This window comes from Mustelus asterias, chromosome 19 (assembly GCF_964213995.1).
Source record: "Mustelus asterias chromosome 19, sMusAst1.hap1.1, whole genome shotgun sequence".
NCBI lineage: Eukaryota > Metazoa > Chordata > Chondrichthyes > Carcharhiniformes > Triakidae > Mustelus > Mustelus asterias.
This window is the reverse complement of record NC_135819.1, coordinates 78342980-78358652: the sequence shown is the minus strand read 5'-3', so window position 1 is coordinate 78358652 and position 15673 is coordinate 78342980.

Genomic DNA, 15673 nt, shown 5'->3' with positions numbered 1-15673 from the left:
GAGGCAAGGGCGTCGAGACTAAATGCAGGGCATATCGGGGAGAGGGCGTCGAGACTTAATGCAATGTGTATTGGGAAGTGGGCATAGACACTGACTGCAGCGTCCATTGGGGAGCGAATGTAGAGACTGAATGCAGTGTGTACTGGGAAGAGGACATGAGAAGCGGGATTCTCCAGTCTCACCGGCTGCGCACCACTGCCCGCTAGTGTGGGGTGGTGTCAATGGGAATACCCATCGACCAGAGAATCCTGCCGCTAGCAAACAACGCGCCACCTCCCGCCAGCAGGAAACACGCTTCTGGGAGGCCAGCGAATCTTGGCCCATAGTTTGATGTAACATTGAAATTAGAGAGGTGTACAGTCAGTCCATGGACTTAAGCTGGTTCTCATTACTTAGCAAGAAAATTCAAAGTAGGAGGTCTCCAGGATCATTCAGTGCCCGAGACGCAGCACACGTAGCCACTGTTGTAACGGAGGAAGAATTGCGGCAGTTCCTGCATAGCAAGTTCCCCTCCTTTTCATCAGATAGTGCCATGGAACATTTATATCTCCCTGAGAGGGCAGCGAGACAAAACTTTAAGGTCTCGTCAGGAAGACTGCTCCCTTATTGTACAGACCAGAGAGTCGGTAAATATTTGTCAAAGTAAGTTTGTGGTTCGATGTCCCACCAACTCTCACATTTGCTTGCTACCGACCTATATAATCTGTTTTCATTTTCAAGTGTTTGTTAAAATCCTAATGCAATCACTTAGTAAGGATTAAATTTCCCATGACTAATCCACCTAGTTTACCCAGCTCTAGACATTGAGGGATAATTTTAGCATGGCCAATCCACCTAACTTACGTATCTTTGGACAGTGGGAGAAAAACAGAGCACCCGGAGGAAACCCATGCAGACACGGGGATAACGTGCAAACTCCACACAGACAGTGACCCAAGCCGGGAATCGATCCCGGGTTCCTGGCGCTGTGAGGCAGCAGTGCTAAACACTGTGTCATCGTGCAATGAAAACTGCCTTTTTGTGGTTACAAGTTCCAACTGGAGTGAATAGGCCCTGTGTTAGGTTCGGAGCTAATTTGTCTTCAGATTGACAGCTGCACAACTTATTTCCCAGAAGTGAGAAAAACCACACAGTTAGAACTGGCTTTCTTTTCTTAATATTATTTGAGAAGAATGTTTCTCATTTGTAACAAAGCATGACAACTGAAGGAAGATGGACAACGCATTGGCTGCAAGACTTCATGGTCAAATGTGACCTTAAACTGAGGTCCCATCTTCTCGAGTGGAAGTATTTTGATAAGGTATTGGAAAGAAAATAGAAAAAAATGGTTTTCACAATCTTAGGACATCCCAAAGCACTTCACAGCTTTACTTTCCAAGTGTAGTTACTGTTGAGAAAAGCCAGGCAGCGTGCCTTAATGACTATTGTCCGGTGGCTCTGACATCCATCATTATGAAGTGCTTCGAAAGGTTGGTCATGGCACGAATCAATTCCAGCCTCCCGGACTACCTGGATCCACTACAGTTCGCCTATCGCCGCAACAGGTCCACAGGAGACGCCATCTCCCTGGCGCTGCACTCAACCCTGGAACACCTAGATCACAAAGACACCTACGTCAGACTCCTACTTATTGACTACAGCTCAGCCTTCAACACCATTATTCCCACGAAACATCTCCAAACTCCGTGGCTTGGGCTTCGGCTCCTCCCTCCGCAACTGGATCCTGAACTTCCTAACCCACAGCCCACAATCAGTAAGGATAGGCAACAAACACCTCCTCCACGATCATCCTCAACACTGTTGCCCCACAAGGCTGTGTTCTCAGCCCCCTACTATACTCCTTATACACCTATGACTGTGCGGCCAAATTCCCCTCCAACTCGATTTTCAAGTTTGCTGACGACACCACCGTAGCGGGTCGGATCTCAAACAATGACGAGACAGAGTACAGGAATGAGATAGAGAATCTAACAAAGAGAGACGAAGAAAGCGATAAAGAAAGGAAGGATAGACTATGAAGCTAGGCTAGCAATTAATATAAAAAATGATAGTAAAAGTTTTTATAAATATATAAAAAGGAATAGAGTGGCTAGAGTGAATGTTGGACCCTTGGAGGACGAGAGGGGGGAGTTAATAGTGGGAAATGAGGATATGGCTGAGTCTTTAAATAAGTTTTTTGTGTCGGTCTTCACGGTGGAGGACACAAATAGTTTGCCAAATATTAACGATAGAGGGTTGGCAGCAGGAGAAATACTTAATACAATTAATGTTACCAGAGAGGCAGTGCTGGGTAGACTAATGGGACTGAAGGTGGACAAGTCCCCGGGTCCGGATGGAATGCATCCCAGGGTATTGAAAGAAATGTCAGAGGTAATAGTGGATGCGTTAGTGATTATTTATCAAAACTCATTGCATTCTGGGGTAGTGCCGGTTGATTGGAAAACGGCTAATGTTACGCCGCTGTTTAAAAAAGGAAGGAGACAAAAGGCGGGTAACTATAGGCCGGTCAGCTTAACGTCTGTAGTAGGGAAAATGCTGGAATCCATTATTAAAGAGGAGATAGCAGGGCATCTGGATAGAAATGGTTCGATCAATCAGACGCAGCATGGATTCATGAGGGGAAAGTCGTGCTTGACGAACATGTTGGATTTTTATGAAGATGTGACTAGGGCGGTTGATGGAGGAGAACCGGTGGATGCGGTGTTTTTGGATTTCCAAAAGGCGTTTGATAAGGTGCCCCATAAAAGGCTGCTGAAGAAGATTAGGGCACACGGAGTTGGGGGTAGTGTGTTAAAGTGGATTGGGGACTGGCTATCCGACAGGAAGCAAAGAGTCGGAATAAATGGGTGTTTTTCCGGTTGGAGGAAGGTAACTAGTGGCGTGCCGCAGGGATCGGTACTCGGGCCGCAACTGTTTACCATTTATATAGATGATCTGGAGGAGGGGACGGAGTGTAGGGTAACGAAGTTTGCAGACGACACAAAGATAAGTGGAAAAGTGAATCGTGTGGAGGACGGAGAAGATCTGCAGAGAGATTTGGACAGGCTGAGTGAGTGGGCGAGGATATGGCAAATGGAGTATAACGTTGATAAATGCGAGGTTATACACTTTGGAGGAAATAATAACAAATGGGATTACTATCTCAATGGAAACAAATTAAAACATGCTACCGTGCAAAGGGACCTGGGGGTCCTTGTGCATGAGATGCAAAAGCCCAGTCTGCAGGTACAACAGGTGATCAAGAAGGCAAATGGGATGTTGGCCTATATTGCGAAGGGGATAGAATATAAAAGCAGGGATGTCTTGATGCACCTGTACAGGGCATTGGTGAGGCCGCAGCTGGAATACTGTGTGCAGTATTGGTCCCCTTATATGAGGAAGGATATATTGGCATTGGAGGGAGTGCAGAGAAGGTTCACCAGGTTGATACCGGAGATGAGGGGTTTGGATTATGAGGAGAGGCTGAGGAGATTGGGTTTGTACTCGGAGTTTAGAAGGATGAGGGGGGATCTTATGGAGACTTATAAGATAATGCGGGGGCTGGATAGGGTGGAGGCAGAGAGATTCTTTCCACTTAGTAAGGAAGTTAAAACTAGAGGACACAGCCTCAAAATAAAGGGGGGTCGGTTTAAGACAGAGTTGAGGAGGAACTTCTTCTCCCAGAGGGAGGTGAATCTCTGGAATTCTCTGCCCACTGAGGTGGTGGAGGCTACCTCGCTGAATATGTTTAAAGCGCGGATGGATGGATTCCTGATCGGTAAGGGAATTAAGGGTTATGGGGATCAGGCGGGTAAGTGGTACTGATCCACGTCAGATCAGCCATGATCTTATTGAATGGCGGGGCAGGCTCGAGGGGCTAGATGGCCTACTCCTGCTCCTATTTCTTATGTTCTTATGTTCTTATCTGGTGAACTGATGCAGCAACAATAGTCTCTCCCTCAATGTCAATGAAATGAAGGAGATTGTCATCGACTTCAGGAAGCGTAAAGGAGAACATGCCCCTGTCTACATCAATGGGGACAAAATAGAAATGGTCGAGAGCTTTAAGTTTTTAGGTGTCCAGATCACCAATGACCTGTCCTGGTCCCCCCATGCCAATACTATAGTTAAGAAAGCCCACCAAAGCCTCTACTTTCTCAGAAGACTAAGGAAATTTGGCATGTCAGCTACAACTTCTACCAACGTTTACAGATGCACCATAGAAAGCATTCTTTCTGGCTGTATCACAGCTTGGTATGGCTCCTGCTCTGCCCAAGACCGCAAGAAACTACAAAGTGGTGTGAATGAAGCTCAATCCATCACGTAAACCAACATCCCATCCATTGACACTGTCTACACTTCCCACTGCCTCGGAAAAGCAGCCAGTGAAATCAAGGACCCAATGAACCCCGGACATTCTCTCTTCCACCTTCTTCCTTCAGGAAAAAGATACAAGAGTCTGAGGTCACATTCCAACTGACTCAAGAACAGCTTCTTCCCTGCTGCTGTCAGACTTTTGAATGGACATATCTCGCATTAAGTTGATCTTTCTCTACAGCCTAGCTATGACTGGAACACTGCATTTTGCAATCTCTCGTTTCCTTCTCTATGAACGGTATGCTTTGTCTGTACAGCGCTCAAGCAACAATACTTTTCACTGTATACCAATGCATGTGACAATAATAAATCAAATCAAAATCTGGAGGTGACAAAGGCATGGCTGATACTTCCAGCAGCAGCTGAGCTGAGGCAAGGGCGTACTCAATGTTTCAATCTTTATTTGATCTATTTAGCTTTTAAACCCAGGCTCTAGAAATCAATTCCTACACAACACTGTGATGTGTTTGTACGGTCCATCATATCACAGTGATAACCTCTGCAGCAAGCTGAGTGTGATTGGAGAATTAAATGATTACAGAAAGGCTGTATCTATGTCACGACTGAAAAATGTTAGAATTAGAACAAATTGGCACGCCCACTTGTGGCCCTTCCTGTTATAACAATCTCTTTAATAATTTGTGCCGTCTTCTGTGAGCAGCAGGACGGTCATTCTGGGTGTGAACTGTAGCTGCGCCACTAGAGGGTGGTGTGACACAACTTTTGCTGTGGGGCTTGATTGAAAGAGCTTTCACTCAAGGTTCAATTATGAGGTTTGGATATAAAGAGCAGACGCTGCTATCAAACTCTTCAATTTCCTCTCTAATCCTCACAAAGGAATTGCGTCAGGATTTTAACAAACACTTGAAAATGAAAACAGATTATATCGGTCAGTCACAAGCAAATGTGAGAGTTGGTGGGACATCGAACCACAAACTTACTTTGACAAATATTTGCTGACTCTTCTGGTTGTACAATAAAGGAGCGTTGAAACCACAGGGGTAGCTGGCTGATGGTTACTCAATGGCTGTTGCGAAAGAATTGGTTCTAGTATTTGAGAGGTGGTAGTTTCACATATTGAGAGGCCCCATTTATCAAATGGCATTTATCAGGGTCTTGATCAAGACAGAATCTTGCAAGCAACTTGCGATTAAATTCCAACTGTAAGGTTCTTAATTCTTGACTCTTCTTTTTCCATCTTGTTCTGTTTTTATTCATCAATAGGGCGGCACGGTGGCACAGTGGTTAGCACTGCTGCCTCACAGTGTCAGGGACCCGGGTTCGATTTTTCAAATGTATTCGTGGGACATGGGTGTCGCTGGCTGGCCAGCATTTATTGCCCATCCCTAGTTGCCCTTGAGAAGGTGGTGGTGAGCTGCCTTCTTGAATCGCTGCAGTCCATGTGCTGTGGGTTGACCCACAATGCCGTTAGGGAGGGAATTCCAGGATTTTGACCCAGCGAATGCGAAGGAACAGCGATGTGTTTCCAAGTCAGGGTGGTGAGTGGCTTGGAGGGGAACTTACAGGTGGTGGTGCTCCCATGTATCTGCTGCTTTTGTCCTTCTAGATGTAGGGATCATGGCTTTGGAAGATGCTGCCTAAGGATCTTTGGTGAATTACTGCAGTGCATCTTGTAGATAGTATTCATTGCTGCTACTTCATCCTATTTGTTTACTGGTGCAATTCAATTAGATCCATAGCCTTTCTAAAATCCATTTCAGATAATAAATCTCGGATTTCCTACAAAGAATGTTTATACCCAGAAGAACCACAGATTGTTAGAATCATTCCCTCAAGCTTGGTGTTTGAAATATCAAATGACTTTCTCAGAAATGTTGGATGATGAATAATTGTTTTAACATTTTTCACCCGTCCATGCAAATTTACTGTTTGAAAGATTAATTGGCTGCTGAATGTAATTAGCATAATGCTTCTTAGTCGCAGTTGGTCGCTATGATATTATTCAAATGAATGCCACTTGTAAAGGGAATGTTAGGAAGATGAACATCAAAGGCAGATCTCGAGGCTTCTGGAGGCCGGGTTCCACAGCTGGTGAGAATGATGATTAGAATTATCTTGGTTGTCTTGAGGAGGGGAGACTGAAGGTGCGAGCCATTACAGTTCTTTCAAATTACGAAAGATTGGAGAAGTGATGGCCGAGTGGTATTATCGCTAGACTATTAATCCAGAAACTCAACTAATGTTCTGGGGACCCGGGTTCGAATCCCGCCACGGCAGATGGTGGAATTTGAATTCAATAAAAAATATCTGGAATTAAGAATCTACTGATGACCATAAAACCATTGCCGATTGTCGGAAAAACCCATCTGGTTCACTAATGTCCTTTATGGAAGGAAATCTGCTGTCCTTACCTGGTCTGGCCTACACCTGGACGTGGAGAGGATGTTTTCACTAGTAGAAAAAACTAGAACCAGAGGGCACAACCTCAGGCTAAAGGGACGATCCTTTAGAACAGAGATGAGGAGGAATTTCTTCAGCCAGAGAGTGGTGAATCTGTGGAACTCTTTGCCGCAGAAGGCTGTGGAGGCCAGGTCATTGAGTATCTTTAAGCCAGAGATAGATTGGTTCTTGATTAATAAGGGGATCAGGAGTTATGGGGAAAAGGCAGGAGAATGGGGATGAGAAAAAAATCAACCATGATTGAATGGCGGAGCAGACCCGATGGGCTGAGTGGTCTAATTCTGCTCCTATGTCTTATAGTCTAATGATCTTACATGTGACTCCAGAGCCACAACAATGTGGTTGACTCTCAACTGCCCTCGGGCAACTAGGGATGGGCAATAAATGCTGGCCAGCCAGCGACGCCCATGTCCCATGAATGAATAAAACTGAAGATTTGGATAGAGTCGACATTGAGGGAAAGTTCCACTTGTGGAAAGGAGCAAAACTAGAAGGCACTGCTGTAAGATAGTCATCAAGACCTCCAATAGGGAATTCAGGAGAAACTTCATCACCAGGAGATCAGTGACAATGTGGAAACCACTACCACTGGGAGTGGTTGAGGCGAGTGGTATCGATGCTGGATTGTGAGGGAGAGGGGAATAGGGATATGGGGCGGGATTCTCCGGCTGTGTTCGCCAGGGAGCCGGAAAATCCCACCCGTGGTCAACGGACCTCTGCATGGTCCATGGCGGGCGGGACGGAAAATTCTGCCCCTGATGTTGATAGAGTTAGAGTTAGATGAGAAAGGAAAGGAAAAAGTTTAAATGGAGCCTAAACACCAGCAGGGAGCAGTTGGGCTGAATGGCCTTTCTCTATGCAATTCTATGAATGCCATCACCTTGAGGCCTGTGTTTGAAGTCAGAGTCCCATTCAGATCGAGACTGAAGGCTGCAGCAGTTAGTTGATTTCACAGCCCCAATTCCACCCAACATATTTGAACACTCATTTGATATGAATTGAAAATTCCAATTTTTAAAAAAGTTTATTTATTAGTCAAAGGTATGGCTTACGGTAACACTGCAATGAATTTTTTGTGGAATTCCCCTAGTCGCCACCGTCCAGCGCCTGTTCGGGTCAATGCACCCTAACCAGCAGACTTTCAGAATGTGGGAGGAAACGGGAGCACCCGGAGGAAACCCACACAGACACGGGAAGAACATGCAAACTCCACACAGACAGTGACCCAAGCTGGGAATCGAACCCAGGTCCCTGGCGCTGTGACACAGCAGTGCTAACCTCTGTGCTACCGTGCTGCCCCAAAACCTTGCAGACATTTTTGAGGAGTTGATGTGGGAGCAAGGGATCCCAGACTGAAGGAGTGGTTTCTGAGTTTCAATGGGGTCAGGGGGAGTGAGCCCACATTGCTGAGTGAGGGAGCTTTGAGATGTGTACATTGGCACCTAGTGATAGAGCTGCTCTGTGGACTGGTCACTTGCTCAAGAACAAAACAGTTCAACGTTGCCCGAAGTATCATCTCTGCACTTAGTGTGGGAGGGATAGAATGATGCAGAAGGCCATTCGGCCCATCGTGCCTGTGCTGCCTCTTGGTAAAGATTTTCAATTAGCTCCCCTGCTCTTTCCCCAGAGCCCAGTAAATTCTTTTCCCTTTGGGTACTTGTTCAATTCTCTTTGGGATGTTTCTAATGAATCTGCTTCCAGCTCCCTTTCAGGCAGCGCATTCCAGATCACAACAACTCGCTGTGTGAAAATGTTACCTAGACCCATCCATCTTCAGCTGCTTCATCAATGACCTTCCTTCCATCGTAAGGTCAGAAGTGAGGATGTTCCCTGATGACTGCACAATGCTCAGCACCACTCGCGACTCCTCAGATACTGAAACAGTCCATGTTCCAATGCCGTAAGAGCAGGACAGTATCCAGTCTTGGGCTGATAAGTGGCAAGTAACATTTGTACCACACAAATGCCAGGTAATGAGTGTCTCCAACAAGAGAGGATCCAACTATTGTCTCTTGCTGAATCTCCACTATCAACATTCTGGGGGTTAGCATTGACCAGAAACGGAACTATATAAAACACAGCTATTTAAATACTACAAGAGCAGAGAGGCTCAGAGTCCTGCAGTGAGTAACTCACCTCCTGACTCCCCAAAGCCTGTCCATCATCTGCAAGGCACAAGTCAGGAGTGTGATGGAATACTCCCCACTTGCCTGGATGGGTGCAGCTCCAACAACACTCAAGTAGCAAAACACCATCCAGGACAAAGCAGCTCGATTGATGGCAATTCCTTCCACCAGTTCCAACATTCACCCCCTCCACCAGCGATGCACAGTGGCAGTAGTGTGTGCCATCTACAAGATGCACTGCAGGAACTCACCAAGGCTCCTTCAACAGCTGCTTCCAAATCTGTGACCACTTCCATCTAGAAGGACAAGGGCAGCAGACACATGGGAACACCACCACCTGCAAGTTCCCCTCCAAGTCACTCACAACCTGACTTGGAAATGATGTGGAGATGCCGGCATTGGACTCAGTAGGTGCAGTAAGAAGTCTCACAACACTAGGTTAACCAATACCAGCTCACCTGATGAAGGGGCAGTGCTCTGAAAACTTGTGCTACCAAATAAACCTGTTGGACTTTAACCTGGTGTTGTGAGACTTCTTACTGTGACTTGGAAATATATCGGCTGTTCCTTCACTGTGTCAGAATCCTGGAACTCCCTCCCTAACAGCACTGTGGGTGTACCTACACCACATGGACTGCAGCGGTTCAAGAAGGCAGTTCACCACCACCTTCTCAAGGGCAATTAGAATTAAAAAGAAACAGAACGTTGTGAAATTTCCTTCTTAAAGGAAGAAAGGAAAGGCAAATGAAAACTGGCCAAAAATAACTGAGACACTTGGGGAGAGATTTAAATAGGATTTAACATTCACGGATAGCAGCTGGATAAATGTCAATTTGATGATTCTTGTCATTATACAATCTGTTCCGTTAATATTACTAAGACATTGCGAGAATCTGAAGATTGCTTATTTCTCATTATATTCTAATCTTTCATTAGGATGTGTAAGGAGCCAAATGCAGTTTGTCACTTATTATTTCCAAATCAGTGTGATTATTGCATTACACACCGGCGTACACATTTAGTTCTGTTGAGATATTCATGTATTCCTGTGTAGACTTGTGCCTTTACTAATGAGAATCTTCATGATATGAGTCCACTTTCAGTCAATTTCTGACCATAAGACTTGGTTGTGACACACATAGGCTGCTGGAGCAATTGTTTGGGTAAATCATAGAGTCCCTACAGTGCAGAAGGAGGCCATTCAGCCCATCGAGCCTGCATCGACCACAATCCCACTCAGGCCCTATTCCTGTAATCCCTCACATTTATCTTGCTAATCTCCCCGACACTAATGTTAATTTAGCATGGCCAATCAACCTAACCCGCACATCTTTGGACTGTGGGAGGAAACCGGAGCACCCGGAGGATACCCACGCAGACACGGGGAGAACGTGCAAACTCCACACAGACAGTGACCCTGGGCCGGAATCGAACTCGAGTCCCTGGCGCTGTGAGGCAGCAGTGCTAACCACTGTGCCACCGTGCCGCCCAAAGGATTAAGGCTCCTTGGAAAAACTCTATTGTGAAGTTTAGGCCCGCTCCAAACTTCAGTCAGTGTAAGTTGAAACCGCTTGTCGAATTGAGGCAGCTGGGTTTCGTTTTGACGTGTTAGGATTCAGAGCAAGATGTTACAATTAAGTCAGACACTGGCCACAGAGACCAACAGGAACTCGAGAACCAGTTTGACTCATCAATAACGAGCAATCTAAATCCTTAACAAAAGGTAAATGGCCTCAGTTGGAGTCATTGTTGATTTAAAAATATGTCCTTCTAAAAGCATCCAAAAAGAGTAATCAAATCTAACTGTTGGTTTGCTTTCCTCTCTCTCTCGTGCACAAGTCACAAATAATTGATAAGTTAATCAATTATTTGTATTGACGTGCCTTTCTCTGCATATGGATCGGAATAAACCAGCATAGTTTCTCAGCCAAGGTCGAAAATCATTTGTGCCTCAAAAACCTCTCTGCAGCATGTAATTCCTGATGTTAGTCCCTCAGGTAATTGCACAAAAACACTACAGTTTGGGATTTCTTCCCTCTCTCCTCAACGAACAAAGAAAAGTACAGCGCAGGAACAGGCCCTTCACCCCTCCAAGCCGGTGCCGATCATGATGCCCTAACTAAACTGAAAATAACCTTCCACCCTTACTCGGGCCCTATCCCTCTATTCCCTCCCTATTCCTGTACCCATCCAGATGCCTCTTAACTGTTGCTAATGTGCCTGCTTCCACCACCTCCTCTGGCAGCGCGTTCCAGGCACCCACCACTCTCTGCGTAAAAAACTTCCCCCACACATCTCCCTTAAACTTCCCCCTCTCACCTTGAACCTGTGCCTCCTGGGAGATGAGGATTGGCCTTGCAGGGGGTCCATCCTGGGAAAAAGCCTCTGACTATCCATCCTATCTATGCCTCTCATAATTTTGTCAACCTCTTTCAGGTCTCCCCTCAGCCTCCATCTTTCCAGGGAAAATAATCCTAATTTATTCAACCTCTCCTCATAGCCAACACCCTCGAGACCAGGCAACATCCTGGTGAATCTTCTTTGCACTCTCTCCAAAGCTTCCACCTCTTTCTGGTAGTGTCACGGTGGCACAGTGGGTAGCACTGCTGCCTCACAGCACCAGGGACCCGGGTTCGATTCCCGACTTGGGTCACTGTCTGCGTGGAGTTTGCACGTTCTCCCCGTGTTTGCATGCGTTTCCTCCGGGTGCTCCAGTTTCCTCCCACAGTCCAAAGATATACAGGTTGAGTGTTAGGTTTTTTAGGGAACATTAAAACTGACAAAGCCCCAGGGCCTGATGGCATCTATCCTCGACTGCTCAGGGAGACGAGAGATGAAATTGCTGGGCCTCTGACGGAAATCTTTGTCGCTTCTTTGGACATGGGTGAGGTCCCTGAGGATTGGAGGATAGCGAATGTGGTCCCGTTGTTTAAGAAGGGTAGCAGGGATAACCCAGGAAATTATAGGCCGGTGAGCTTGACGTCCGTGGTAGGGAAGTTGTTGGAGAGGATTCTTAGAGACAGGATGTATGTGCATTTAGAAAGGAGCAATCTCATTAGTGACAGACAGCATGGTTTTGTAAGAGGGAGGTCGTGCCTTACAAATTTGGTGGAGTTTTTTGAGGAAGTGACAAAAACGGTTGATGAAGGAAGGGCCGTGGATGTCGTCTATATGGATTTCAGTAAGGCATTTGACAAAGTCCCACATGGCAGGTTAAGGCTCATGGGATACAAGGAGAAGTGGCTAGATGGGTGAAGAACTGGCTTGGCCATAGGAGACAGAGGGTAGTGGTCGAAGGGTCTTTTTCCGGCTGGAGGTCTGTGACCAGTGGTGTTCCGCTGGGCTCTGTACTGGGACCTCTGCTATTTGTGATATATATAAATGATTTGGAAGAAGGTGTAACTGGTGGAATCAGCAAGTTTGCGGATGACACGAAGATGGCTGGACTTGCGGATAGCGAAAAGCATTGTCGGGCAATACAGCAGGATATAGATAGGCTGGAAAATTGGGCGGAGAGGTGGCAGATGGAGTTTAATCCGGATAAATGCGAAGTGATGCATTTTGGAAGAAATAATGTAGGGAGGAGTTATACAATAAATGGCAGAGTCATCAGGAGTATAGAAACACAGAGGGACCTAGGTGTACAAGTCCACAAATCCTTGAAGGTGGCAACACAGGTGGAGAAGGTGGTGAAGAAGGCATATGGTATGCTTGCCTTTATAGGACGGGGTATAGAGTATAAAAGCTGGAGTCTGATGATGCAGCTGTATAGAATGCTGGTTAGGCCACATTTGGAGTACTGCGTCCAGTTCTGGTCGCCGCACTACCAGAAGGACATGGAGGCGTTAGAGAGAGTGCAGAGAAGGTTTACCAGGATGTTGCCTGGTATGGAGGGTCTTAGCTATGAGGAGAGATTGGGTAAACTGGGGTTGTTCTCCCTGGAAAGACGGAGAATGAGGGGAGATCTAATAGAGGTGTACAAGATTATGAAGGGGATAGATAGGGTGAACGGTGGGAAGCTTTTTCCTAGATCAGAAGTGACGTTCACAAGGGGTCACGGGCTCAAGGTGAGAGGGGCGAAGTATAACTCAGATATTAGAGGGATGTTTTTTACACAGAGGGTGGTGGGGGCCTGGAATGCGCTGCCAAGTAGGGTGGTTGAGGCAGGCACGCTGACATCATTTAAGACTTACCTGGATAGTCACATGAGCAGCCTGGGAATGGAGGGATACAAACGGTTGGTCTAGTTGGACCAAGGAGCGGCACAGGCTTGGAGGGCCGAAGGGCCTGTTTCCTGTGCTGTACTGTTCTTTGTTCTCTTTGAGTGGATTGGCCATGCTAAATGGCCCCCAAGATGTGAAGGTTAGGTGGATTGGCGATGCATAGAAATCATAGAAACCCTACAGTACAGAAAGAGGCCATTCGGCCCATCGAGTCTGCACTGACCACAATCCCACCCAGGCCCTACCCCCATATCCCCACATATTTAACCGCTAGTCCCTCTAACCTGCGCATCTCAGGACACTAAGGGCAATTTTTAGCATGGCCAATCAACCTAACCCGCACATCTTTGGACTGTGGGAGGAAACCGGAGCACCCGGAGGAAACACACGCAGACACGAAGAGAATGTGCAAACTCCACACAGACAGTGACCCAAGCCGGGAATCGAACCCAGGTCCCTGGAGCTGTGAAGCAGCAGTGCTAACCACTGTGCTACCGTGCCGCCCCTAACTTGCCCTCTTAGGAGCAGGGGGACAGGGAGTGGAGTTACGGGGATGGGACCTGGATGGGATTGTTGTCAGTGCAGGCTCGATGAGCAGAATGGCCTCCTTCTGCTCTGTAGGGATTCTATGATTCTTGAATGAAGTTGTTTGTACAGTGTATAATGACTCACTAGCTTCCCAAAACCCAAGGTAGCCAGTGGCAACTGGACTGTTTCTTCATCAATGTTAATGTTCAACGTAAGATCATAATAAATTGGAGAAGGTATAGGCCATTCGGCCCCTCAAGTATATTCCACCATTCAATAAGACCTTGGCTGATATAATTATATCCTTAACTTCACTTTTCTGCTGGTCTCCCTATGATCTGGACTGTCCTGTCGCCAAAAATCTGATGAATTCTTCCTTATAGATATTCAATGAAGCAGCCTCCACCACTCACTCAGGAAGTGGATTCCAAACACTAACGACCCTCTGAGAAACTCTTCCACATCTCCATATTAAATGGGAATTCTCTTATTTTTAAACTCTGTCCCCTAGTTCTATATTCCCCCACGAGAGGAAACAGCCAAACGTTCCAACTGATCGCCAAAAGAATCTTGCGCTCACACTTCCGTGATATCCCTGGGGAAGGGTGCAATACAAATACAAGTTGTTGTTATTTATTTTTAAAGCTTATTTATTTATTAGTCACAAGTAGACTTACATTGACACTGCAATGAAGGTACTGTGAAAATCCTTGAGTCGCCACATTCTGACTCCTGTTCGGGTACACTGAGGGAGAATTTAGCACGGCCAATGCACCTAACCGGAACATCTTTCGGACTGTGGGAGGAAACCGGAGCACCCGGAGGAAACCCACGCAGACACGGGGAGAACGTGCAGACTCCGCACAGACAGTGACCCAAGCCGGGAATCGAACCTGGGTCCCTGGCGCTGTGAGGCAGCAGTGCTAACCACTGTGCCGCCCGTTATAATGTGACACCTGTGCTCGCAACATTAACCTCGACAGTCAGAATACCACAGCTATTCAGATAGCTTGCAAATTCTTTGCAAATGCAAGTTTAAGGGTGAGGTTTGTTTGGAAGGGATGTAAGGAAGTCTGTGTTACAACAACGGTGCTTCAACATCACAAATCAGGAAAACACAGGTAGGCATTCTAATCATTATACAACACTATTTTATTTTACAGGTAGATTCATGAGGTAATTAAACACTGACATTTTGCTATATCCATCTTAACGTTGAACATCGATTCACTTATTTCATTATTGGGATGAATTTAGATGCATGTTATGGGTGTGCAAGATGTCAGCACTGAGATTGGGGGGCATCTTTCTACTGTTGGCACCTAGTGTCAGCCACAAGCGCTCCCTGGCTAAGAAATATCAGGCCGGATGTAGGGCGGGATTTTCCGGCTGCGCTCGCCCCCAACACCGGAAAATCCCACCCCCATGGTCAACAGACCTTTGCATGGTCTGCCCCCCCCCTCCCCACCCGTTACGATTCCCGTGGCAGGCGGGACGGGAATATTCCCCCCCCTGACCCCTCCCTGTAGAGTTTAATGCTGTGTGTGTGCCAAAAGATAGGTCGCTTTATGCTATGAACTTTGAACCTGCTACAAAACAAATTGAAATTCCAGAAACTTAGGTTATTGTAGCGGAGGCTTCCAGCTTTACCTCAGGCCCTGCCCCCACCTCAGCTCCCAGAGACTAAGGGGACTGCTACAACTCACTGTGTATCTAGATTTCACCACGTTTTAATATTTAACTTTGACTGTGGTGCCAATGTTTGTAAAAAATTTCCACCTCAAGTGCCTCCAGCATTGGACATCAATTTTTCATGAACCCAAGCAAAATGTCCCCTATCCTAACGTGCTTGCCGAAATTCTGAATAGTGGTGAGTTAGAATCATCGAATCCCTACAGTGCAGAAGGAGGCCATTCGGCCCATCGAGCCTGCATCGACCACAATCCCACCAGGCCCTATTCCCATAACCCAATGCATTTACCCTGCTAGTCCCCCTGACATTAAGGGTCAATTTAGCAT